The sequence below is a fragment of the Dasypus novemcinctus genome, chromosome 18 (assembly GCF_030445035.2).
Source record: "Dasypus novemcinctus isolate mDasNov1 chromosome 18, mDasNov1.1.hap2, whole genome shotgun sequence".
Taxonomy (NCBI): domain Eukaryota; kingdom Metazoa; phylum Chordata; class Mammalia; order Cingulata; family Dasypodidae; genus Dasypus; species Dasypus novemcinctus.
Window position 1 is genome coordinate 74,877,078 of NC_080690.1, and position 26,808 is coordinate 74,903,885.

General features: G+C 40.7%; 1 pseudogene; it reads left to right on the forward strand.

Annotated features, from left to right (window-relative positions):
• Positions 1–423: 423 nt before the first annotated feature.
• LOC101411114 (RAF proto-oncogene serine/threonine-protein kinase pseudogene) lies at positions 424–21,439 on the forward strand (annotated as a pseudogene).
• The last annotated feature ends 5,369 nt before the right edge of the window (positions 21,440–26,808 follow it).

A 26,808-nucleotide genomic window follows, 5' to 3' on the forward strand; every position in this document is an offset into this window, starting at 1 on the left:
CCTACATACAAGGTCCTGGGTTTGATCCCCAATACCAACTTAAAAAAAAAGCAATATTTTAAAATGGGTTGCAAGCAAACCTGCCCAAACTTTGCCTCAAAGGAAGGCTTATTTTTTTTTATTTTGGTCAGGTAATAAATCTGATATTTTCCCTGGAGTGAGACACCATTGCCATCTCCCAAGTCTGCTTGCTATATAAAAATCCTTGGAAAGATAATTCACAACCAAAACTGATAAAAAGGTGAGGGAAAAATAGATCAATGGAAACTTCTGTTCTGATGAGATGCAACTTTCCCTTTAAAAAATGGAAATAATCAATCCATTGAGCAAGAAAGCCCACCTAAGATTTTGACACCAGACTAAACTTGATTGTTTGGTACTGTGGGTTATAAAGACTTAAAGAGATAGGAAGAGACAGCGAGAATGGCCAGGGGACTTTACAGAAAAGTCAACTCTAATTGTGAGGTGATGTTAACCTGGGTAAGGCAATGACAGGTGACTGCAAATGAAAAGAAAGCAAAAAACAACATTTTCAGAATAAATTGAAATAGCCTAATGGAAAAAATCTTAAGGTACTACCCATACATATGACAAATTCTGAATGGCTTATTGATGTAAATTTTTTTCCTACAATCTATTTTTTTAAAATGTTACATTCAAAAAATATAAGAGGTTCCCATATACCCCCACGCCCCTCACCCCATTCCTCCCATGCCAACAACCTCTTTCATCATTGTGGCACATTCATTGCATTTGGTGAATACATTTTGGAGCACTGCTACACCACATGGATACTAGTTTACATTGTAGTTTACACTCTCCCCCAGTACATTCAGTGGGTTATGGCAGGATATATAATGTCCAGCTTCTGTTGATGTAAATTTTTGAGGTAAAAGTATTTTTATAAGGAAACAACTCCATGATTTATAATAGGAAACTCTTTCTTTTTTTCTCTCTCCCCTTCTCCCCCCTCTCAGTTGTCTGCTCTGTGTCTATTCGCTGTGTGTTCTTCTGTGACCGCTTCTATCCTTATCAGTGGCACCAGGAATCTGTGTTTCTTTTTGTTGTGTCATCTTGTGTCAGCTCTCCGTGTGTGTGGCACCATTCTTGGGCAGGCTGCACTTTGTTTCGCACTGGGCAGCTCTCCTTACAGGGCGCGCTCCTTGCATGTGGGGCTCCCTACGTGGGGGACACCATTGCGTGGCATGGCACTCCTTGCGTGCATCAGCACTGTGCATGGGCCAGCTCCACACAGGTCAAGGAGGCCCGGGGTTTGAACCGTGGACCCCCCATGTGGTAGGCAGACGCCCTATCCATTGGGCCAAGTCCACTTCCCAGGAAACTATTTCTAAAACAGAATAAAAACTACTAACTACAAAGTGGGAGCAGGACAAATGATATTATATAAAAATTAAAAGTTTCTATTCACCAAATGATACCAAGAGAAAGATGTAAGATAGAGAGATAGAGAGAACAAGCCAAGAAAAGAATTGTAGTCCGCATAAATAAAGAACACTTACATATCAATAAGGAAAAGACAGACAATAGGGAAAAGCGGACAAAATAAAAAGCAGATACTTCAAAAAAGAGAGTACCCAATTGTTAATAAACATGTGAAAATATGGTCAGATTCATTAGAAATCAGGGAAATGCAAGATGGTGGCGGAGTAAGGAGTTCCAAGAGTCAGCTTGTGCTGCAGGGCAGTTAGTAATCATCCAGAGCTTTATAAACACCTGTTTGGGGGCCCAAGAGACCAAAAAAGCATCCTGCAACATCCTTGAAAGAATGGAATGAGGAGACTGTCCATCTACACTCCATGCCACAGAAGCCACTGCCCATCCTCCACTGGCAGTGCAAGCCACCTTGGGAGCTATTCCATGGCTGGAGATGGAAACTTCATTTCCCAAATATGGAAGGGGAAGAAGGGATAGTCAGGGACTGTCTTCGGCTATTGGTTAGTAAATTCAGCTGGCTAAAGTATAATCCTAAGAAAAGCTAGTTTGAACCTATCCAAGTCAGAAAGAGGTCAGTAGCTGCCATTTTAACTCTGTCCCCCAGTTTGAGGGGAAGCATGGCTGATTGAAAATCACAGTGAAGATAGTGGCCAGCTTCTTTCTGCCCAGATCAGATTGCAAATCTAGCATAAGCCCCAGCCCCACCACCAGCAGGGAGAAAGCTGGGGGGACCAGCACAAGCCTCTCTGGACAACTTCAGGTGGTTTCAGCTGGCACAGACTGGATAGTTGGACATCTGTAGCTCCATCCCTAAACCTGAATAGGATAGGAGGGGAGCTGTGTTTCCTCAGTTTCTTTGTACAACTGCAAGCACTTTTGGCCTGTAAGGACAGGTTTGTTGAGCACGTGGGGCTCCATGCCCAAACCCGCGCCCCCATAGAATAGGATGGACTGGTGTTTCTTCAGCCTCTCTGGGCAACTTCAGGTACTTTCAGACCATGCAGACTGGATATTTGGGCATCTATAGTTCCATCACTGCCCCCCAATAGGATAGGAGGGGTGCTATGTATCCTCAGTTTCTCTGGGCAACTGCAGGTGCTTTCAGCCTGCATGGACTAGTTTGTTGGGCATCTGTGGTTCCTTTCTCACCCCTGAAAGGGCAGAAGGGACAGTATTCCCTCAGCCTGTCAGGGCAACTGCAGTCAATTTTGGCCCACACATATTAGATTGTTGAACATTCTGGAGGGTCCATCCCCACCCCTGCCAGGGGAGGAAGGGAGCTGGGGGTATGTTAGCCTACCTAGTCAAATGTGGTCAGTTTTTCACATGGCTTAGTTTAATGCCCACACCTGCAGTTCCATCCCTGTCCAGGCAGGGAAGGAAAGGGCATGAAACAGTCTTTCCAGATAATTACAGATGGTCTTGGCCTGCATGGTTTGGATTACTACACATGGCAGTGGTTCCATCCCTACCCTACCCTGGCAGAGGAGAAAGGTGGGGGAAGTTTCCATTGGTTCCTGGGGCAATGAGGACAATTTCAGCCTCCACAACTTACAGTACCAACTCCCCCTTAGTTCCTACTACACACAGGGAGAAAGGGCAAGAAATCCCTAAACTAAATAGAGAAACTGTACCCAGAATAAATACATCTAGTAAGTCAGATGCCAAGATACCAACAAAAAATTACAATCATACCAAAAAAAAAAAGAAGAAAAAAAAAAAGAGGAAGATATGGCCCAGTCAAAGGAACAAGATAAGCTTCCAGGTGACATAAGGAGTTGAGAAAAGTAATCATAGATGTTCAAACACATATCCTTAATAAATTCAATAAGATGGCTAAAGAGATTAAGGATATTAAGAAGATACCAAGTGAGAACAAAGAAGAATTTGAAAGCATACATAGAAACACAGAAGATCTAATGGGAATGAAAGGCACAACTCATGAAATTAAAAATAGACTGGAGGCATACAACAGCAGATTTGAGGGGACAGAAGAAAGAATCAGTGAGCCTGAAGACATGGCCTCCAAAAGCAAACATACAAAGAACAGATAAAGTAAAGAATGAAAAAACTGAACAGGGTCTCAGGGAAATAAATTATAGCAAGAGATGTGCAAACACACATATAATGAGCATCTATAAAGAGAAGAGAAAAGGGGCAAAAGAAATATTTGAAGAAATAATGGTAGAAAATTTCCCAACCCTATTGAAGGACATAGATATACATGTCCAAGAAGCACAACGTACTTCTATCCAAATAGACCTACTCTGAGACACATACTAATCAGAATGTCAAATGCCAAAAGCAAAGAGATTCGTACTTCTATCCAAATAGACCTACTCTGAGACACATACTAATCAGAATGTCAAATGCCAAAAGCAAAGAGATTCTGATACCAACAAGAAAAAAGTGATGCATCACATATAAGGGACACCCAACAAGATGAAGTATAGATTTCTCATCAGAAAGATAAAGATAACTTTAAGATACTGCAAGAGAGAATCTTATATCCAGCAAGATTGTCTTTCAAAAATGAGGTGGGTTTAGAATATTCAAAGATAAACAGAAACTGAGAGAGTTTGTTACCAAGAGAACAGCTTTGCAGGAAATACTAAAGGGAGTGCTGCAGCCTGAAAAGACAAGACAGGATAGAGAGGCTTGGCAGAGAGTCTAGAAATGAAGATTATGTCAGTAAAAGTAACTAAAAGTGTAAAGAGTAGTGAAGAGAAAATATGAGAGATAAAATCCAAAGGTCAAAATGGGTGAAGATCTGCCTTTACAGTAATAACATTGCAAGTTAATTGGGAAGTGGATGTGGCTCAAGTGATAAGGCCTCTGCCTACTATAAGGGAGGACCCAGGTTCGACCCCTGGGATCCCCTGGTGAAAAAGAAGATGAGAAAGTGTGCCTGTGCAATGAGCCAGTGCCCATGCAGTAAGCCGAGTGCCCACACATGTGCCTGCATGGTGAGCTAAGTGCCCATGTGAGTGCCCATGTGGTGAGCCAGTTCATGTGCAGTGAGCCAGTGCCCATCATGCAGCAAGATGATGATGCAACAAAAGAGAGACAAAGGGGAGATTCAAAGTGAAGTGCAGTAGAGACCAGAAACTGAGGTGGCACAATTGACAGGGTACCTCTTTCCACATCAGAGGTCCCCAGGATCAAATCCCTCCAAATCCTAGAGGAGAAAGATGAGAAGAGAACGCAAAAAAGAGAAATAGATACAAAAGATCATACAGTGAATTGACACAGACAGCAAAAACAACAGGGTGGGGATGGGGGAGGGAGAAAGAAAGAAGGAAACCTTAAAAAAAAAAAAAGTTAATGGAGCAAGACCTTGATTATAAGGGGGGAAAGGGTAAAGATGAATGAGGTTATATGGCTAAGAGACTTCAAAGTGAGCCAGTTACAAGGCCCTAAAGAATCCAACTCAAGGCTGCTTTCTCACCAAAGTCAACTGCCATGTGTTGAAGCAAGATGGCGGGTGATCTCTGTCTTGTTTCTCCTTCCTTCTTCCTCTTTTTTTTTTTAAGATTTATTATTTATTTATTTATTTCCCCTACCCCCACCCCCCTCCATATCTGTTCTCTATGTCCATTCACCGTGTGTTCCTTTGTGTCCACTTGCATTCTTGTCAGTGGTACTGGGAATCTGGGTCTCTTTTTGTTGCATTATCTTGCTGCATCAGCTCTCCATGTGTGTGGTACCACTCCTGGGCAGGCTGTGCTTTTCTCATGCAGGGTGGGCTCTCCTTGCGGGGCATACTCCTTACACAGGGGGTTCCCCTACACGGGGGACACCCCTGTGTGGCACAGTACTCCTTGCACGCATCAGCACTGCATGTTGGCCAGCTTGCCACGGGGTCAGCAGGGTTTGGGTTTGAACCCTGGACCTCCTATATGGTAGGTGGATGCTCTATCCATTGAGCCAAATCTGCTTCCTCCTTCTTCCTCTTAAGGCTCTGTAGATACAGCTTCTTCTGATTTCAGCTGTAGGCTGGCATAGGGCTCATCTCAGGGTTTCCTATACCAGTCTGGCATAGACCTCATTTCATTCCAGGCTTTCTCTGCTGTGCAGCTGTTCAGCTACTCAGCTGCATTCAGGTGAATGGCATGGCTCTCTCTGGGCCCCAGGATCAAACATGACAGAGCTCTCACCTCTTCTATATGTATTCTTGAGTGAGTGTCCATTCCATTTATGTAAGCCCACCATAGGGGCAGGGATACAACCTGAGTTATGCCTTACTGACATAATCAAATCAAAAGCCTTAAATTGATTTTATTAAATAAACTTAAAACCTATGAATTTAATACACTCAAAGGGTATCAAACCCAGAGGAACAGACCAGTTTACAAACATAGTCTTTCGTTTTTGGGGGGATTCATAAATAATAGCAAACTGCTACAGATATCAATAGATTGAAAGTGAAAGGCTGGAAAAAGTATTCCATGCATGCATTAACCAAAAAACAAAACAAAACAAAACAAAAGCTGGAGTAGCTATGCTTTATCAGATGAAATACTTTTTTTTTTAGGTTTTGGATTTTTTTTTTTTAATTTAAGGACACAATGAAAAATACTAGTATTCAGCAATGTTAGTATTATATCAGTTATTAAGAATATATATTTTACATATAGCCCATTATACAATGTGTATTACAATATATAATTCACCAGAATCAATCATTATATAATATGTATCATTATATATATTTCAACAGAGATGGTATAGACTTTAAAAGCAAAACTGTTATTAGAGCCAAGGAAGGACATTATATATTAATAAAAGGGGCAATTCACCATGAAGAAATACCAATCATGAATATATATGCACCTAACCAGGATGCCCCAAATAACTGGCAAAACTGGAGGGAGAAATAAATGTCTCTACAATAATAGTTGGAGAATTCAACACACCACTCTCAGCACTGAATAGAACATGTGGGCACAGGATCAGTAAACAACAGAGAGCTGAATAATATGATAAATGAACTAAACTTAATAGATACATACAAAACATTACACTCCAAAATAGCAGGATAGACATTCTTCTTTTTTTTTCAAAGATTTATTTTATTTTATTTTATTTTATTTTATTTTATTTCTCCCCCCCCAACTCCTCCCCACCCCAGTTGTCTATTCTCTGTGTCTATTTGCTGCATGTTCTTCTTTGTCCACTTCTGTCATTGTCAGTGGCACGGGAATCTGTGTTTCTTTTTGTTGCGTCATCTTGTGTCAGCTCTCTGTGTGTGTGTGGCCCCATTCTTGAGCAGGCTGAACTTTCTTTCATGCTGGGTGGCTCTCCTTTGGGGTGCACTCCTTGTGCGTGGGGCTCCCCTATGAAGAGACACCCCTGCGTGGCACGGCACTCCTTGTGCGCATCAACACTGCATGTGGGCCAGCTCCACATGGGTTTGGAGGCCTGGGGTTTGAACCACGGACCTCCCATGTGGTAGATGGATGCCCTAACCACTGGGCCAATTCCGCTTCCCTAGACATTCTTCTTAAGTGCTAATGGATCTTTCTCCAGGATAGACCATATATTGGGTCCCAAAGCAGATCTTGATAAATTCAGTAAGATTGTAATTATATAAATCACTTTCTATGATCATACTGGAATAAAGTTGGAAATCAACAACAGTCAGAGGGAAGTGGATTTGGCTCAACAGATAGAGCATCCACCTACCACATGGGAGTTCTAGGGTTCAAACCTAGGGCCTCCTGACCCATGTGGTAAGCTGGCCCATGCGCAGTGCTGATGCACTCAAGGAGTGTCATGCCATGCAGGGGTGTCCCTCACATACGGGAGCCCCATGTGCAAAAAGTGCACCCCATAAGGAGAGCCATCCTGTGTAAAAAAAGTGCAGCCTGCCCAGGAGTGGTGCCGCACACACAGAGAGCTGATGCAGCAAGATGATGCAATGAAAAGAGACACAGATTCACAGTTCCACTGACAAAAATACAAATGGACACAGAAGACCACACAGTGAATGGACACAGAGAGCAAACAACTGGGGGGGGGGAAGGGGAGAGAAATAAATAAAAAAGAAATCTTAAAAAAAGTGAGAAAAGGGGAAATTCACAAATATATGGAGATAAAAACAACACACTTAAATAATAATAGGTCAAAGAAGAAATTGTGAGAGAAATTAATAAATATTGATTATGTGAACAATTGTACACCAAAAAACTAGACAATGTAGATGAAATGGAAAAATTCCTAGGAACATACAGACAACCTACACTAACCCTAGAAGAATTAGAAGGCCTCAACAAACCAATCACAAGTAAAGAGACTGAAACAGTCATCAAAAACTCCCCAAAATGAAAAACCCAGGACCAGATGGTTTCACTGGTGAGTTCTACCATGCAGCCAATGAAGATTTAATACCAATCATACTCAAACTCTTCCAAAACATTTAACAAGAAGGAACACTATGGGAAGCAGATGTAGTTCAAGTGATTGAGCTCCCACCTACCACATAGGAGGTCCTGGGTATAGTTCCCAGTGCCTCCTGGAAAAGACGAGCAAAACAGTGAGCTGGCACATCAGGCTGGCTTAGTGAGCTGATACAACAAGATGACACAAAGAAGAAAGAAAATGTGAGACAACAAAGCAGGGAGCAAAGGTGGCTTAAGCAATTGAGTGACTCTCTCCCACCTGGAAGGTCCCAGGTTCAGTTCCCAGCTCCTAAAGAGAAAGTGAGCAGACACAGAGAGCACACAGTAAATGGACACATAGAATGAGCTCAAAACAATGGTAGGGAGAATAAATAAATAAAAATAAAACCTTCAAAAAAAAAAAAAAAGGAATGCTATCAAACTCGTGGTTTAACACTAGAAAATCAATCAGTGTAATACACCACATTAATAAATCAAAAAGAAAAATCACATTATCCTATCAATTGATGCAGAAAAATCATTTGACAAAATACAGTATCCTTTCTTAATAAAAATATTACAAAAGAAAAGAATTGAAGGAAACTTTCTCAACATGATAATGGCCATATATGAAAAACCCACAGCTAACATTGTAGTCAATGGTTAAAGACTGAAAATTTTCTAGTAGAGAGCAAGAAAAAGACAAGGATGTCCACAATCACCACTGTTGTTCAATATAGTGCTTAAAGTTCTAGATGGTCTTTAAGCAAGAAAAATAAATAAAATACATCCACTAACTATAGCTAGTGGTAATATTTTTATAATGTTCTTGTGTTGTTTGTAACAAATGTATCACAACAATGCAAGGTGTTGGTGGAGGGGTGCTGTATGGGGCCCCTGTATGATGTTATGCATGTTTATTTTGTAAGTACACAACTTTTACTATATGCTTATTATTTATGTATGTTCATGCATGAATGATATACTTCAATGAAAAAATATATTTTTAAAAGGCATCCAAATAAGAAAGGAAGAAATAAACCTTTTGCTATTCACAAAAAAGTCCCCCAAAATCTACAACAAAGTTGCTAGAGCTAATAAACAATTTCAGCAGAGTGTCAGGATATAAGATTAATACACAAAAATTAGTAGTGTGACTTCCAGGAAGATGGTGGACTGGAAAGACATGGGATTCTCTTCTCCTCCAGAAAAATAGCTAGAGGATAGGTTGAAACAGCCTAGAAAAAGATCTGGGTTTAGAACACCAGCGAATGCTGGACACTGCCCAGAGGAGAGAGAGAATTGCTACAACAGAACTATGAGTTGAAACCAGTGGTTGCAGCTGCCAGCACCATCCCCCACACTAAAGACACTTCAGAATTCTCGGGCCTCTGGGCCTGTGACTACAGACAAAGGGGACTCCAGGAATCTACTATCCCAGGAAAGGGGAGAGAGAGGGACATAGCCTAAGGCTGACTTAGTTTCTGACTCTCATATTTGGTCTGCTGTGTCCCACAAGCCCTTCCAGGCCAGGTGGGACCACACACTGGTTTCCCTAGGAGCCTGGGAAGGATTGGAGAAATCCGACCTTCACAACCTTTCTCTCTTCTAGCTAGGACTGATTGTTGAGGATGCCCCAGGAAAGGGGAGAGAGAGGGAAACAGCCTAAGTCTGACTCAGCTTTTTTTTTTTTTTAAATATTTATCTATTTTTATTTATTTTTCTCCCTTTCCCACACACCCCCCAGGTTGTCTACTCTCTGTGTCCATTCACTGTGTGTTCTCCTGTGTCTGCTTATATTCTTGTCAGCAGCACTGGGAAACTGCATCTCTTTTGTTTTGTTTTGTTTTAAGATTTATTTATTTATTTATTTCTCTCGGCTTCTCCCCCCACCCCAGTTGTCTGTTCACTGTGTCTATTTGCTGGGTGTTCTTCTTTGTCTGCTTCTGTTGTTGTCAGCAGCATGGGAATCTGTTTCTTTTTGTTGCATCTTGTTGTGTCAGCTCTCCGAGTGTGCGGCACCATTCTTGGGCAGGCTGCACTTTCTTTCATGCTGGGCAGCTCTCCTTACGGGGCGCACTCTTTGCGCATGGGGCTCCCCTGCATGGGGACACCCCTGCGTGGCACGGCACTCCTTGTGCACATCAGCACTGCACATGGGCCAGCTCCACACGGGTCACAGAGGTCCAGGGTTTGAACCGCAGACCTCCCATGTGGTAGGTGGACGCCCTAACCACTGGGCCAAGCCCGCTTCCCCCGTGTCTCTTTTTTGTTGTTGTTGTGTCATCTTGCTGTGTCAGCTCTCCTTGTGTGAGTTGCCACTCCTGGGAAGGCTGCACTTTTTTCACACAGGATGGCTCTCCTTATGGGGCACACTCCTTGCACGTGGGGCTCCCCTACATGGGGAACACTCCTGTGTGGCATGGCACTCCTTGTGCGCATCAGCACTGTGCATGAGCCAGCTCACCACATGGGTCAGGAGTCCCTGGGTTTGAACCCTGGACCTCCCATGTGGTAGGCAGGTGCTCTATCAGTTGAGCCTAATCTGCTTCCCAGGATGACTCAGCTTTTGACTCACAAATTTGATCTAGTGTGTCCCGGGAGCCCTCCCAGGCTGGGTGGGCCTGTACCAATGTTTGCCTTGGAGCCAACAATGGACTAAAGGTATACAACCTCCCAATCTCCTCCTCTACTAACAGAGACTGATTGTTGATGACTCAGAGGGGAGTGGAAATATTTCCAACCTAGGAAAAGGGAGGTGGCTGCCAAAGAATGCTAGAGAACTGTCCCAGAAAAAGTTTGAATAACAAGGCTCATAGCCTCCAGCCAAAGAAGCTTTATCACATAGATTCGGTCCATGCAACAAATACACTCTGACCAGGCATTGAACTGAGAGCTCCCAAAGAGCACCATCTGCTGGCAGATCAAGTAAGTGCACACAAAAAAATGAAAAATAAGTAGGAAAGGCTTTTTTTCTGGCCTCTATAGCCGCCCTCCCCAAGGCTCTAGGAAGTGACTCTACAACCAATTACTGGGTCCAGTGCCCAGTTTTGAGCAACCAGCAGAACAACCCTAACAATCCAGGTTGAGCCAAGAATCAAAGAGCAGTGCTAACACACAGCCTCCTTCCACTAAATCCTTACAAAAAAGAAAGAAATTGAGCATCTGAGTAAACTACATCCTAATCAAATGCCTAGATATCAGCAAAAAATTACAAGCCATACCAAGAAAATAGAAGACATGGCCCAAGAAAAGGAATATATCAGAGCCCCAGAAGAGATGCAGAATTTGAAAAAACTACTCAGTGAGATGCACACAAATTTCCAAAATCAAATGAATGAGTTGAAAGACAATATGAAAAATAAAACAACAAAAAAATAAAACAAAATAGAATAAATTAAAAAAAAGAAAGACAATATGGCCAAAGAGATAAATTACATCAAGAAGACATTGAGTGAGTGCAAAGAAAAATTTGAAATCCTGAAAAGAAAAGTAACAAAGCCATGGAAATGAAAGACACAATAGGTGAGATCAAAAACATATTTGAGGCATACAACAGCAGGCTTGAAATGACAGAAGAAAGAATAAGTGATACCAAAGACAGAAGACCTAAAATTGAAGAGGGAAAAGAATGGAAAAAAATTGAGCAGGGGCTCAGAGAGTTGAATGACAACACAAAAGAAAATGACATACATTCCATATACAATATACAGTAAACTTATACAATAAAGTTATAAGAGATACAGAAGGGCATTTTATATTAATAAAAGAAACAATCCACCAGGAAGATATAATAGTCATAAATATCTATGCACCTAACCAGGTGCCCCAAAATACGTGAGACAAACTCTGGGAAAACTGAAGGGGGAAATAGTGTCTCTACAATAATCACTGGAGACTTCAACACCCCACTCACATCATTAGATAGAACAGCTATACAGAAGACCAAAAAGGAAACAGAGAACTTGAACAATATGATAAAAGATTTAGACCTAACAGACATATATTCTTCTCAAGTGCCCATGGATCTTGCTCCAGGATAGAACATATGTTAGGGCACAATGCAGCTCTCAATAAATATAAAAAGACTGAAATTATACAAAGCACCTTCTCAGATCACAATGGAATGAAACTGGAAATCGATAATAGACAGGAAAAAAGTAAACGTGTAAATGTGTGGAGCCTGAAAAACACAATCCTAAATAATCAATGGGTTAGAGAAGAAATTGCAAGTGAAATCAGGAAATAAATTGAGACAAATGAAAATGAGAACACAACTCATCAAAACTTATGTAATACAGTGAAGGCAGCCTTGAGAGGGAAATTTATAGCCCTAAATTCCTATATTGAAAAAGAGGAAAGAGCTAAACTCAAAGAATAAATAGAGAAACTAGAAAAAGAAGAGCAAACTAATCCCAAAGGAAGCAGAAGGAAAGAAACAATAAAGATTAGAGGAGAAAGAAATGAAATTGAGAAGGAAAAAAAAAAAAAACAGTAGGGAAAATCAAGAAAACCAAAAGCTGATTCTTTGAGATGATAAAATTGACAAACCCCTAGCTACACTAACAAAGAAAAAAAGAGAGAAGATGCAAATAAATACAATCAGAAATGAAAGGGGGGAGTTAGAAATGACTCCATAGAAATAAAAAAAATCATAAGAGGATATTATGAGAAACTGTATGCCAACAATCTAGACAAACTAGATGAAATGAACAAATTCCTAGAAATGCACAACCAACCTACACTGACACTACAAAAAATACAAAAACTTAACAAACCAATTACATTTAAAGAGAGTGAATCCATCATCAAAAATCTGGCAGCAAAGAAAAGTCCAGGACCAGATGGCTTCACAGGTGAATTCTACCGAGCATTTAAAAAAGAATTAACACCAATCCTGTTTAAACTCTTCCAAAAATTGAAGAGGAAGGAAAATTACCCAACACATTTTATGAAGCCAAATCACCCTAATACCAAAACCAGATAAAGATACTACAAGAAAAGAAAATTACAGACCAATCTCTCTAATGAACGTAATTGCAAGAATTTAAAAAAAAAAAAAACAAATCAAATCCAACAGCACATCAAAGGACTTATACATCAAGATCAAGTGGGATTTATTCCTGGAATGCAAGGCTGGTTCAACACAAGAAAACTGAACAACATAATACACTACATTAACAAACTGAAAGAAAAAACAAAACAAAACCATGACTGTATTAGTCAGCCAAAGGGGTGCTGATGCAAAATACCAGAAATTGGTTGGTTTTTATAAAGGGTATTTATTTGGAGTAGGAGCCTACAGATACCAGGCCATAAAGCATAAGTTTCTTCCTTCACCAAAGTCTATTTTCACTTGTTGGAGCAAGATGGCTGCCAATGGCTGCGAGGGTTCAGGCTTCCTGGATTCCTCCCTTCCAGGGTCCTGCTTCTCTCCAGGTTCAAGGTTCTTTTCTTTCTGGGGCTGGTGTCTCTTTCCTCTGTGAACTTACTTCCCGTGGCTCCAGCTTAAGTCTTGAGCATCAAACTCCAACATCAGAAACCCTCAACTATGTTCTTTGCCATGCCTTTTATCTGTGAGTCCCCACCCACCAAGAGATGGGGACTTAATGCCCTAATCATAACTCAATCGTGCCCAGATACAGATCAGATTACAAACATAATCCAATATCTATTTTTGGAAATCATAACTCTATCAAACTGCTACAATGATATATCAATCAACACAGAAAAGGCACTTGGCAAAATCCAGCATCCTCTTTTGATAAAAACTCTTCAAGAGATAGGAATAGAAGGAAAATTCCTCAATATGACAAAAGCATATATGAAAAACCCACAGGCAATATCATACTCAATGGGAAAGGTTGAAAGCTTTCCCTCTAAGATCAGGAACAAGACAAGGATGTCCACCGTCACCATTGTTATTCAATATTGTACTAGAAGTTCTAGCTAGGGCAATGAGACAAGAAAAAAATTAAAGGCATCCAAATAGGAAAAGAGGAAGTAAAACTCTCACTATTTGCAGATGACATGATCCTGTACTTAGAAAATTCTGATTTATAGTTTCAATGCAATAACAATCAAAATCCCAAAAGCCTACTTTACAGAATTAGAAAAGGCAATTACCAAATTCATTTCAAAGGGAAAGTGCACTCAAATACCCAAAAGCATTCTAAAAAAGAAGGGATGTGGGAGGAATTTCACAGCCTGACCTTGAAACATATTACAAAGCTACAGTGGACAAAACAGCATGGCACTCACATAAGGATAGACACATCCATCAGTGGAATAGAATTGAGAACCCAGAAATAAACCCTCACCTATAAGTCAACTGGTTTTTGACAAATCTAGCAAGTTTATGTTAATGAGACAAAACAGTCTCTTCAACAAATGGTGCTTGGAGAACTGGCTATCTATAACCAAAAGAATGAAAGAGGACCCCTATCTCACTCCCTATACAAGAGTCAACTCAAAATGGATCAATTATCTAAATATAAAAGCCAGGTCTATAAAACTACTAGTAGAATATGTAGGGAAACATCTTCAAGACCTTGTAGTAGGTGGTGGATTCTTGGACCTTACACCCAAAGCATGTGCAACAACAACAACAAAAAAGATAATTGGGACCTCTTCAAGATTAAACACTTTTGCACCTCACAGACTTTGTCTAAAGGGTGAAAAGGCAGCCACCTCAATAGGAGAAAATATTTGGATATCACATATCTGATAAGGCTTTAATATTCAAGATATTTAAAGAGATGGTACAACTCAACAATAAAAAGACAAATGCCCCAATTTAAAAATGGGCTAAAGACTTGAATAGACATTTGTCCAAAGAAGCAATACTAATGGCAAAAAAACACATGGAGAAATGTTCAACATCACTAATGATTAGGGAAATGCAAATCAAAACTACCATGAGACATCATTTCACACCTATCAGATTGACCACTACTAAAAAGAGAACTATGGGAAGTGGATTTGGCTCAACTGATAGAGCATCTGCTTACCACATGGGAGGTCCAGGGTTCAAACCCAGGACCTCCTGACCCATGTGGTGAACTGGCCAATGTGCAGTGCTGATGCACGCAAGGAGTCCTGTGCCACACAGGGGTGTTGCACATAGGGGAGCCCCACACAAAAGTAGTGTACCCTGTAAGGAGACCTGCCCCACATGATAAAAGCACAGCCTGCCCAGGAGTGGTGCCGTGAACATAGAGAGCTGATGCAGCAAGATGAAGCAACAAAAAAAGAGACAAAGATTCCCGGGACCACTGACAGAATGCAAGCGGACACCAAAGAACACAATGAATGAACACAGAGAGCAGATAAGGGGGGGAGGGAAAAGAAGTAAATTAAATATAATTAATTAATTAATTAATTAATCTTCATTTTAAAAAAGAGAACTACAAGTCTGGAGAGGATGTGGAGAGATAGGAACACTTATTCACTGTTGGTGGGAATGCAGAATGCTACAGCCACAGTGTAGAACTGTTTAGCAGTTCCTAAAGAAGTTGAATATAGACTTGCCACATGACCCTGCCCTACTACTACAGGGTGTATACCCAGAAGAACTGAGAGCAGTGACACGATCAGATATCTATACACAGATGTTCATAGCGACATTATTCATGAATGCCAAAAGTTGGAAACAATCCAGGTGTCCATCAACAGAGGAATGGATAAACAAACTGTGGTCTATTCACACGATGGAATATTATGCAGCTGTAAGAAGAAATGAAGTTGTAAAGCATATGACAACATGGATGAATTTGGAGGATATTATGTTGAGTGAAGCAAACCATACACAAAGGGACAAAAACTGTATGATTGCATTACTATGAACCAAATATATTTTGTAATATATTGTATGATTTTTAAAAAATTTATAGGTATCCAGTACATTTAACTGAGAAATGTATGTTTTTATTCAACTCTGCTTTTAGTTTTTAATTGTTTATATTTTCAATTATTAAATGTGCAGACTAAAGTTCAAAAAAACATAAAAAATTTGCAGTGTTTCTATATAGCAGTAAAGCACAATCTGAAGGAAATCAGGAAAAAAAATTCCATTTATAATAGCGACTAAAATAATCAAATTTTTAGGAGTAAACCTAACCAAGGACATAAAGCACTGGTATTCAGAAAACTACAATGCATTGCTAAAAGAAATAAAAAAGATCTAAATAAATGGAAGAACAGTATGTGCTCACGGATTGGAAAACTAAATATCATTAAGATGTCAATTCTACCCAAATTGATATATAGATTCAATACAATCCCACGAAAGATTCCATCAGCATTTTTTAAACAAATGGAAAACACAATTATCAAATTTATCTGGAAGGTTAAGAGACCCTGAATAGCCAGAAATATCTTAAAGAGGAAAAGTGAAGTTGGAGGGCTCTCACTTCCAGAATTGAAATCATATTACCTAGCTACAGTGGTAAAGACAGCCTGGTATTGCTATAAAGATAGACACATAGACCAGTGGAACCGAATTGATGGTTCAGAGAAAGACCCTCACATCTATGGCCAAGTGATTTTTGTCAAACCTGTCAAACCCACCCAGCTGGGACAGAACAGTCTTTTCAACAAATGGTGCTAGGTGAACTGAATAGCCATATCCGAAAGAAAGAAAGAAGACCCCTATCTCAAACCTTACACAAAAATTAACTCAAAATAGATTAAAGACCTAAATATAAAAACTAGAAACAGAAAGCTCCTAGAAGAAAATTTAGGGAAACATCTTCAAGATCTGGTGGTAGGTGGTGGATTTTTAAGCCTTACACAAAAATTATGAACAGATGGATAAATGGGACCTTTTCAAACTTAAACACTTTTGTGATTCAAAGGACTTTGTCAAGAAAGTGAAAAGGCAGCCCACTCAATGGGAGAAAATATTTGGAAACCACATATCTGATAGGGGTTTGATTTCCATTCTACATAAAGAGATAATACAAATCAACAATAGAAGAGCAAGCAATGCAATTTAAAAATGGGCAAAAGAAGCCATCCTAGGTCCACAAGATGGAGGAATAGAGTATGGATTAGAGTGGACTTACTAGTGTTCTGCTGGGGAACTATTATGATTAGTAAGGGAAGAAATTGTAGTAGTGATGTGGAGAGGGTGGCCATGGTGGCTGCTGATGGTCGGGAGAGGGAAGAAGAGATATGGTGTGGGGGCATTTTCAGGATTTGGAGTTGTCCTAGGTGGTGCTGCAGGGATGGATGCTGGACATTGTGTGTCCTGTCATGGCCCACTGGGTGGACTGGGGGAGAGTGTGGACTACAATGTGGACCACTGTCCATGTGCTGCAGCGGTTCTCCAAAATGTTTTCACGGGGTGCAGTGGATGTGCCACAATGATGGAAGAGTTTGTTAATGTGGGAGGGGTGGTGTGGGTGGGGTGGGGGTATATGGGGATCTCATATTTTTTTAATGTAACATTTAAAAGAAAAGAAAAAAGAAAAAATTTTTTAAATGGGCAAAAGATTTAAATAGATATTTCTCCAAAGAGGGGATACAAATGACCAAAATGCACATAAAAATGCTCAATATCACTAGCTATTAGGGAAATGCATATCAAAACCACAATGAGATATCATCTCACACCTCATAGAATGGCCATCATTTAAAAAAACCAAACAAATAGAAAACAAGTGCTGGAAAGGATGTGGAGAAATAGGAACACTCCTTCATTGTGGATGGAATGTAAAATGGTGCGGCCTCTGTGGAAGACAGTTTGTTGGTTCCTCAGGAAGCTAAATATAGAACTGCCATATAACCTAGCAATTCCTTTATTGGAAATATATCCAGGAGAATTGAAGACATGAACAGACATTTGTACACTGATGTTCATAGAGGCATTATTTACAATTGCCAGAAGATGGAAACAACCCAAGTATCCATCAACTGATGAACAGATAAACAAAATGTAGTGTAAACATTTGACAGAGCACTGCACTACTGTTAAGAAGAAATGAATGATTCCATTTGTATAAAATGTAAATATAAATCAATTTATAATGATGAGATTAGTTTAGAGGTTATGTAGGGATGGGGAAGGATAGAGGGATTGAGACATGACTGCTAAGGGGTGTGGAGTTTTTCTTTTAGGAGTAATGAAATTGTTCTAAAATTTTTTGTGGTGATGAATGCACAACATTGTGGTTATACTAAAGGCCCTAGATTGTACACCTTGGATAGAGTATATGATATGTGAAAAAAAAATCAATACAACTGCTTGATAAATAATTAATTGTGCAAGAATAGCCAGGAATAGCAGGTATGTACAGCAGGAGAAGCACAGAAAGATTGAGAGGTAAGAATTTTGTTTGTCTGTTTTCTTATCATCATTGAAATAATGAAAATACTCCAATAATGATTGAAGGGATGAATGCACAACTATGTGATTATACCAAATACCATAGATTATAAACTTCGGATGAATTGTATGCTTTATTACTGTGTATCAATAAACTTGTTTTTTTTAAAAAGTCACAACCTTTATCATCATATACTAACCAGAAGGCTAAAATGAAAATGACAAATGATGCTAAGTGCAAACAAGGATATAGATAAACTAGGGATCTCTTACACTGTTGGTGGGTATGAAAATTCACACAAAAAATTTTGGAAAACTGTTTGGCAATGTCTCCTACAGCTGAGCTGATGTAAATACACAACCCATGAGTTCTGCTACTATGTATATACCCAACAAAAATTCATACATGTCACCAAAACGTGTTCTAGACTATACTTAGTAGCACTATGCATAATGGCTCCAAACTGAAATCACTCATATATGCATCAACAGAAGAATGATTAAATTGGAAGTTTTGCTAGTGTTGCATGTCCTTATATAATTAAGGTGGATGTTAAAGGTGTTAAATAACTTTACATACTACTTAGTTTTTCAAAGTACGCTGTAATTTCTAGGTTATAAATGAAGAGATACTGAATATATAGCACCCAAGCAAAAAGGGTAAAATGTATACTTATTTTTTAAAAGATTTATTTTATTTATTTCTCCCCACCCCTTTGTTGTTTTGTACTTGCTGTATCTGTTTGTCTTTCTTGTTTCTTTAGGAGATACTGGGAAACTGAACCCAGGAGGTCTGATATGGGAGGGAGATGTCTAATGGCTTAAGCCACCTCTGTTCCCTGCTTTGCTGTGTCTCTCATTGTGTTTTTCTTCTTGTGTCTGTTTTTTTTTTTTAAAGATCTACTTATTTATTTCTCTCTCCTCCCCTCCCCCCTGCCCCGGTTGTCTGTTCTCTGTGTCTATTTGCTGCATCTTCTTCTTTGTCTGCTTCTGTTATTGTCAGCAACACGGGAATCTGTGTTTCTTTTTTTGTTGCATCATCTTGTTTTGTCAGCTCTCTGTGTGGACGGCACCATTCTTAGGCAGGCTGCACTTTCTTTTGCGCTGGGTGGCTTTCCTTATGGGGTGCACTCCTTGCATGGGGATCCCCTATGCGGGGGACACCCCCATGTGGTACAGCACTCCTTGCATGCATCAGCACTGCGCATGGGCCAGCTCCACATGGGTCAAGGAGGCCCGGGGTTTGAACCATGGACCTCCCATGTGGTAGACGGACCTCCAACCACTGGGCCAAGTCCGCTTCCCTTCTTGTGTCTCTTGTTGCATCATTTTGTTGCACCAGCTTGCTATGCCTGCCCATCATGCCAGCTCCCTGTCTTCTTTAGGAGGCACCAGGAACCAAACCAAGGAACTCCCATGTGGTAGGCAGAGCCCAATCGCTTGAGTCACATCTGCTTCCCAATGTAGAATTATTAGCACTGGGTGTCAGATGCTGGCAAACTCACAAATTTTGATAAGACAAGAAAAACTATCCAAGATTTCTTGCCAAACAAGCAAAGAACGGTGGTCAATGTGAGAAAAGTAATGAGCTTTCATGACTCCCTTATGAAAGCGCTCAAGGTGAGGGGCCTGCAAGGAGAGTGCTGTGCAGTGTTCAGACTTCTCCAGGAGCACAAAGGTCAAAAAGCACGTTTAGATTGGAACACTGATGCTGCCACTTTGATTGCAGAAGAACTTCAAGTAGATTTCCTGGATCATGGTTCCCTCATAACACACACCTTTGCTTGGAAGATGTTCCTGAAACATGCCTTGTGTGATATACGTCAGAAATTCCTGCCAAATGGGTTTCAATATCAGACTTGTGGCTACAAATTTCACAAGCACTGTTGCACCAAAATACCTACTATGTATGTGGACTGCAGTAATATCAGAAAGCTCATATTGTTTCCGAATTCTACTCTTGGTGATAGGGGGGTCCCAGCACTACCTTCTTTGACAATGCATCGGATGCAGGAGTCTGTTTCTTGGATGCCTGTTAGTTGCCAGCATAGATACTCCACACCCCACAACTTCACCTTCAATACATCCAGCCCCTCCTTTGAAGGTTCACTATCCCAGAGGCAAAGGTCCCCATCCACACCTGATGTTCACATGGTCAGCACAACCCTACCTGTGGACAGGATGATAGAGGGTGCAACTCAAAGTCACAGCCAATTAGCATCACCTTCAGCCCTGTCCAGCAACCCAACAATCTGAGCCCAGTGGGCTGGTCACAGCCCCAAACCTCTGTGCCAGCACAGAGAGAGGGGACACCAGCATCCAGGACCCAGGAGAAAAATAAAATCAGACTTCAAGAACAGAGTCAAACTATTACTGGGAAATAGAAGCCAAGGAAGTGATGCTCTCCACCCAGATTGGGTCAGGCTCATTTGGGACTGTTTATAAGGGCAAGTGGCATGGAGACATTGCAGTAAAGATCTTAAAGGTCTATGACCCAGCACTGGAACAATTCCAGGCCTTCAGGAATGAGTTTGCTGTCCTGCACAAAACACATGTGAACATCCTGCTCTTCATGGGATACATGACAAAGGACAACCTGGCAGTCGTGACCCAGTGGTGCAAGGGTGGCAGCCTCTATAAACACCTGCATGTACAGGAGACCAAGTTTCAGATGTTCCAGCTAATTGACATTGCCTAGCAAACTGCTCAGGAAATGGACTATCTGCCCACAAAGAACAGCATTCATAGAGACATGAAATCCAACAATATATTTCTCTATGAAGGCCTGACAGTGAAAATTGGAGATTTTGGTTTGGCCACAGTCAAGTCACACTGGTATGGTTCTCAGCAGGTTGAACAACCTACCAGCTCCATTTGTGGATGGCCCCAGATGTGATCCGAATGTAGGACAACTCACTCCGTTTCCAGTCTGATGTGTACTCATATGGCATTGTATTATATGAGCTGATGACAGTGGAGCTTCAGTGTTCACACATCAACAACCAGGATCAGATTGTCTTCATGGTGGGCTGAGGTTATGCCTCCCAGATCTTAGTAAGCTATACAAGAACTGCCCTAATGTAATGCAGAGGCTTGTGTGAAGAAAATTGAAGAAGGCTCTCTTTCCCCCTAGATTCTGTCTTCCATTGATCTGCTCCAACACTCTCTACCAAAACTCAACTGGAGTGCTTCTGAGCCATCCCTGCACCAGGCAGCCCACACCGAGGACAGCAAGGTCTGCACATTGATGACATCCCCTATATTGCCTATCTTCTAGACAGACTTTGCACCCACACTCAGGCCACCAGGGTGGGGGAAGGAGAGTCAGCAAGCATCACTTTTCTGATCCCTTTCTATGGGATGGAGAACTCATTTTCAGAGAAGCTGCTGCTGAGCACCTCCTAAACTACTCACAGGGCCTTAACTTCATGTTGCCTTCTTTTCTACCCTTTCTGGCCCTGGGAGAAGGAAGCCATTCACAATGCTGGTTTGTCCTGCTCTCTTCCCTCTCATGCTCATGAGCAAAGCCTCCCTCGGATGTACAAGTGGATGTAGATGGCAGTACGTCACCTGGGCCCTGGATATTGGCTAAATGAGTATTTTTAATGCAAAAAAAAAAAAAAAAAAAGGCACTTGGAAGTGGAAGATAGCAGGCAATCCAGCCATGATGTTGTGGTGACATAAAGGATTTTGAAAATAAGCTATTATGAAGAATGAGATCACAGGAAGGATTCTCCTTCAGAGAGAGTGGTTGGGTGCCAAACAGGAAGTTTTGCACATAATGCACCAAGCAGCCCAGCACTGTTGAGACCCTGGCCTCCTAAAGGAGCTTGCTTTGATACTATGGAACTAACTTCTTGAATACTTCCTTCTTTTGCATAGTGTGTGAGGTCTCCAGTGCACTTGTTTTTCCAGATGAGGCAAGCAGTGTGCCTCTCCCAGTCTCTGTCCTCTCAAGTAGCAGTCTTCCATCATGCTGAATTTAGTCTTCCAGGAGCTGCCCCAATGGGGTGGGCCCCACAAAGCCAGCCTTGTCTCTACAGTCACATCATGTATATGCAAGGAAGCCAAGAATACAGGTTGTTTTTTGTTTGTTTGTTTTTTTAAGATTTTATTTATTTTTATTTATTTCTCTCCCCTTCCCCCCTGCCCCGGTTGTCTGTTCTGTGTGTCTGTTTGCTGCGTCATCTTCTTTGTCCTCTTCTGTTGTTGTCAGCGGCACGGGAATCTGTGTCTCTTCTTGTTGCGTCATCTTGTTCTGTCAGCTCTCTGTGTGGGCAGTGCCATTCTTAGGCAGACTGCACTTTCTTGCGCGCTGGGCGGCTCTCCTTATGGGGCGCACTCCTTGCGCGTGGGGCTTCCCTATGCGGGGGACACCCCTGCATGGCACGGCACTCCTTGCGTGCATCAGCACTGCGCATGGGCCAGCTCCACAGGGGTCAAGGAGTCCCGGGGTTTGAACTGCGGACCTCCCATGTGGTAGATGGACGCCCTAACCACTGGGCCAAGTCTGCTTCCCCAGGTTGTTTTTTTGAGAGGTGGGTTTTAATTTTGTTTTTATTGTGCCTGGCAAAATACAGTTATCCTATGATTCCTCAATTATGTTATTTTTAAAAGATTGTATCTCTTTATTCACCCCCCTCGTCGTTTGCGTTCACTGTCTGCTCTCTGTGTCTGCTTGTCTTTTTTTTTTTAGGAGACATTGGGAACTGAACCTGGGACCTCCGTTGTGGGAGGGAGGCACCCAATCATTTGAGCCACATCTGCTCCCTGCTTATTGTGTCTCTCATTGTGTCATTTTGTTGCATCATCTTGTTGAATCAGCTCACCGCTGGCCTATCACATCAGCTTGCTGTCTTGCTAATCTTCTTTAGGAAGAAGCAGGAATTGAACTGGAAACTCCCATATGGTAGGTGGGTGCCCAACTGCTTGAGCCACATCCACTTCCCATCAATTATGTTATTTTAATAAAATAAAGTTAAAATAAAAAGACAAGCAACCCAATTAAAAAATGGGTAAAAGACTTGAATAGACATTTTTCTAAAGAGGAAATACAAATGGCCAAAAACACATGAAAAGATGTTCAACATCCCTCCCTAGCTATTACGGAAATGCAGATCAAAACTACAATGAGGTATCGTTTCATGCCTTACAGAATGGGCATTACTAAAAAAAAACACTCTCAGTGCTGGAGAGGATGTGAAGAAACAGGAACACTCCTTCACTGTTAGTGGGAGTGTAAAATGGTGCAGCCTCAGTGGACAACAGTTTGGCAGTTCCTCCGGAAGCTAAATATAGAACTGCGATATGATCCAGCTACCCCACTACTAGGAATATATTCAGAAGAACTCAAGCAAAGACATGAACTGATATTCAACACTGGTAGTGGCATTATTCACAATTGCTAAAAGATGGAAACAACCTAAGTGCCCATCAACCAATGAATGGATAAACAAAATGCTGTGTATACATACAATGGAATCCTATTCAGCTGTAAGAAGAAATGAACTGGTGAAGCACATGACAACATGGAGAAAACTTGAGGAAATTATGTTAAGTGAAATAAGCCAGATATAAAAGGACAAGTATTGTATGATCTCACTAATATGAACTAAATACAATGAGTAAACCATATGGAATTGGACTACAGAGTATAGGTTAGTAGGAGACAAAATGTGGGTTGAGAAGGGGGAGCTGATGCCAAATGTATGCAGAATGTTTAATAAGATCAATTGTAAATATGTGGTAATGGATGGAGTTAATGGTAGCATACTATAATGAGTATAACAAACATTGCTGATTTATAAACGCATTTGTGGTTGAAAGGGGTAGCCTAGAGAGGTTAATGGTAATTGAAAGACAGCTAGAGGATAATCTAGGGACTGTGTAACAAAGAGATTTTGATGGTAGATGAGAATTGTGTTTAACAATATAAATACAAGAATGTTCTTCTACAAGGTGTTAAGAATATGGTGATACAAGGGAAAATACAACTAATGTAACTTGTGGAATATAGTTAACAATATTGTAAAATTTTTGTAGTAAAGGCAAAGAAGGTACTATATCAATGCTAAAGGTAAAAAAAGAACATGGAATTTAGTTTCATGAGATATAAATATGACTAAGCATTTTTCTTCTTCATTTTCTTCATTACCAAGGAGACCTTGATCATGTCACTTAACCAATCTGTGCTCATCTGTGTATCTTTCTGAACTCTGGAGGAACAATTGAGTTTACTTTTAGGATTAGATGAGATAAATGTGCCTGGACAGAAGTTTTTGGAGTGCTACTTCTATAAATTGTTAAGCTGCTTCTTGTCTGTTATTTTATTTTATTTTATTTTTTGAATTTGAAATAAAGTTTACTTTTTAAAAAAAGAGATTAAGGGGAAGCGGATGTGGCTCAAGCAGTTGGGCACCCACCTACCACATGGGAGGTCTTGGGTTCAGTTTCAGGTACCTCCTAAAGAAGATGAGTAAGACAGCAAGCTGGCACAGCAAGCTAATTCAACAAGATGACATGAGATGATGCAATGAGGAGACACAATGAGGAAACACAATGAGAGCCACAACAAGCAGAGAGCAGAGGTGGCTCAAATGATTGACTGCCTCCCTCCCACATGGGAGGTTCCAGGTTCAGTTCCGGTACCTCCTAAAAAAAGGGAAACTAACAGACACAGAGGCAAACAAGCATAAACAATAGGGTGGGGGAGTAAATAAAATAAATCTTTTAAAAAATAAAGAGATTAAAAACATGTTTTGTTTTTTTTCTGTGATACACAGTTCAATCTACCACAGAAGAAAATCAAAATGATACACTACAGAGAAGTGGATGTGGCTCAACCAGTTGGGTGCCCGCTTTCCACATAGGAGGTCCTGGTGCCTCCTAAAGAAGATGAGCAGATGCTGCACCTGCCATAATGAGCTAGATGCTGCACTGCTACAATGAGCAGATGCTTAAAATGAGCAGATGCCACAAGTCAGCAGATGCTGCAGTCTGTGGGGAATGGATGTGGCTCAAGCCACTGGGCATTCACTCCCCATGTAGGAGGTCCCAGTGCCTCCTGGAGAAGGTGAGAAAACAACGGGCAGACAGAAGAGAGAACCATCGGATGGGGGGATAAATTTTTTAAAAAATAAAGTAAAATAAAACTAAATTTTTAAAAGGTACAGCAAACAACACAAAATTTTTTAAAAATGGTATACTACAAAAACCAATTGAACATCAGAGAAGAGAGTAACAGAGTAAATGAAGAACAAAACAGATTTAAGACATATAGACAACTCAAAGAGTGTATCTTTCTTTATCAGTAATTACTGTAAATGTAAATGGATTAAACATCCAATTAAAAAGCAGAAAATGGCAAGACAGGATAAAAAGGCATGATCCAACTATATGCTATCTACAAAAGACTCACTTTAGATATAAAGTCCCAGTAGGCTGAAAGTGAAAGGATGGAAATATACATACTATGCAAATAGTAATCAAAAGATACGGAGTGTCTACATGAATATCAAATAAAATGGATTTTAAATCAAAAGGTGCTTAAAGAGATAAAGAAGGAAATTATATAATGATAAAATGGTCAAACTACCAAGAATATATGACAGTTATAAACCTACACACACACGAAAGGGTTTCAAAATAAATGAAGTGAAAAGTGAAAGATTTGAAGGGAGAAATACAGTTCTACAATAATAGTCGACACATTCAATGTACTACTTTCATAGAATAAACTTGGCAGGTGATCAATAAGGAAATACAATAGTTGGCCATTCATTATAAACCATTTACACCTAAGACATATACAGAACATTTCAACCTAATAAAAACAGAAAACATATACTTCTCAGCAGTACATAGAACATTCTCTGGGATGGACAATATGATAGGTGTCAGTCAGAAGGAGAGACACTTAAAGATATGTCAACTCATTCCAGTACAGGTGTCAGTGTTGCCAGAAAAAAACACAACTTACACAGGCTCTGATGGAAAGACATTTTACTCACAAAGAAGAGAGCAAGGCACTGAATCCTATCATTGCTAATCTCTGTGGGGAGGGAGGGGGCTCTAGTGGATGCTGAAAGCTCACCTAAGGTGATGCACAGTTTTCAACAGCAGGGTCCAGGAGAGGCAGGGCACACAGCAAGTAATCTCTGCACATAGTGAGCCTTTGGAACTGGGGATAATGAAGGGGCAAGAATGGACAGGTGGGGCTGGTGCCACCTCAGTGTGCATGGAGCCTTACACACAGGCTTACATACTATTCCTGCCTTCTCTGTAGCAGTTATCACCCAGTCATGCACATAAGGAAGGAGAGGCAGGGTTAGTGCAGCGTGTTCTTCACCTGGGCTGTTTCCTGGAAGGGAACCTGAGCTGTCCATGACTGTGAGAGATGAGACAGTTAAGGAGCCCCAAATGGGATGTGACAACACACATGTAGATAAAACAACACTGACCCACAAGCCAGAAACGGGCTTTAGGGAAGATAGGTGCTGGCCTGGTATTGTGGAACAAAGCTGGATTCACTTTTAATGAGAAGCAGCATGCAGAGGAAAAAATATTTAACTAGAAGCGGGAATTCTCTTCTAGGATGAAGGCAATGTTTGGGAATCAGCCCTGAGAGATAATGAAGCTTTAGTGATA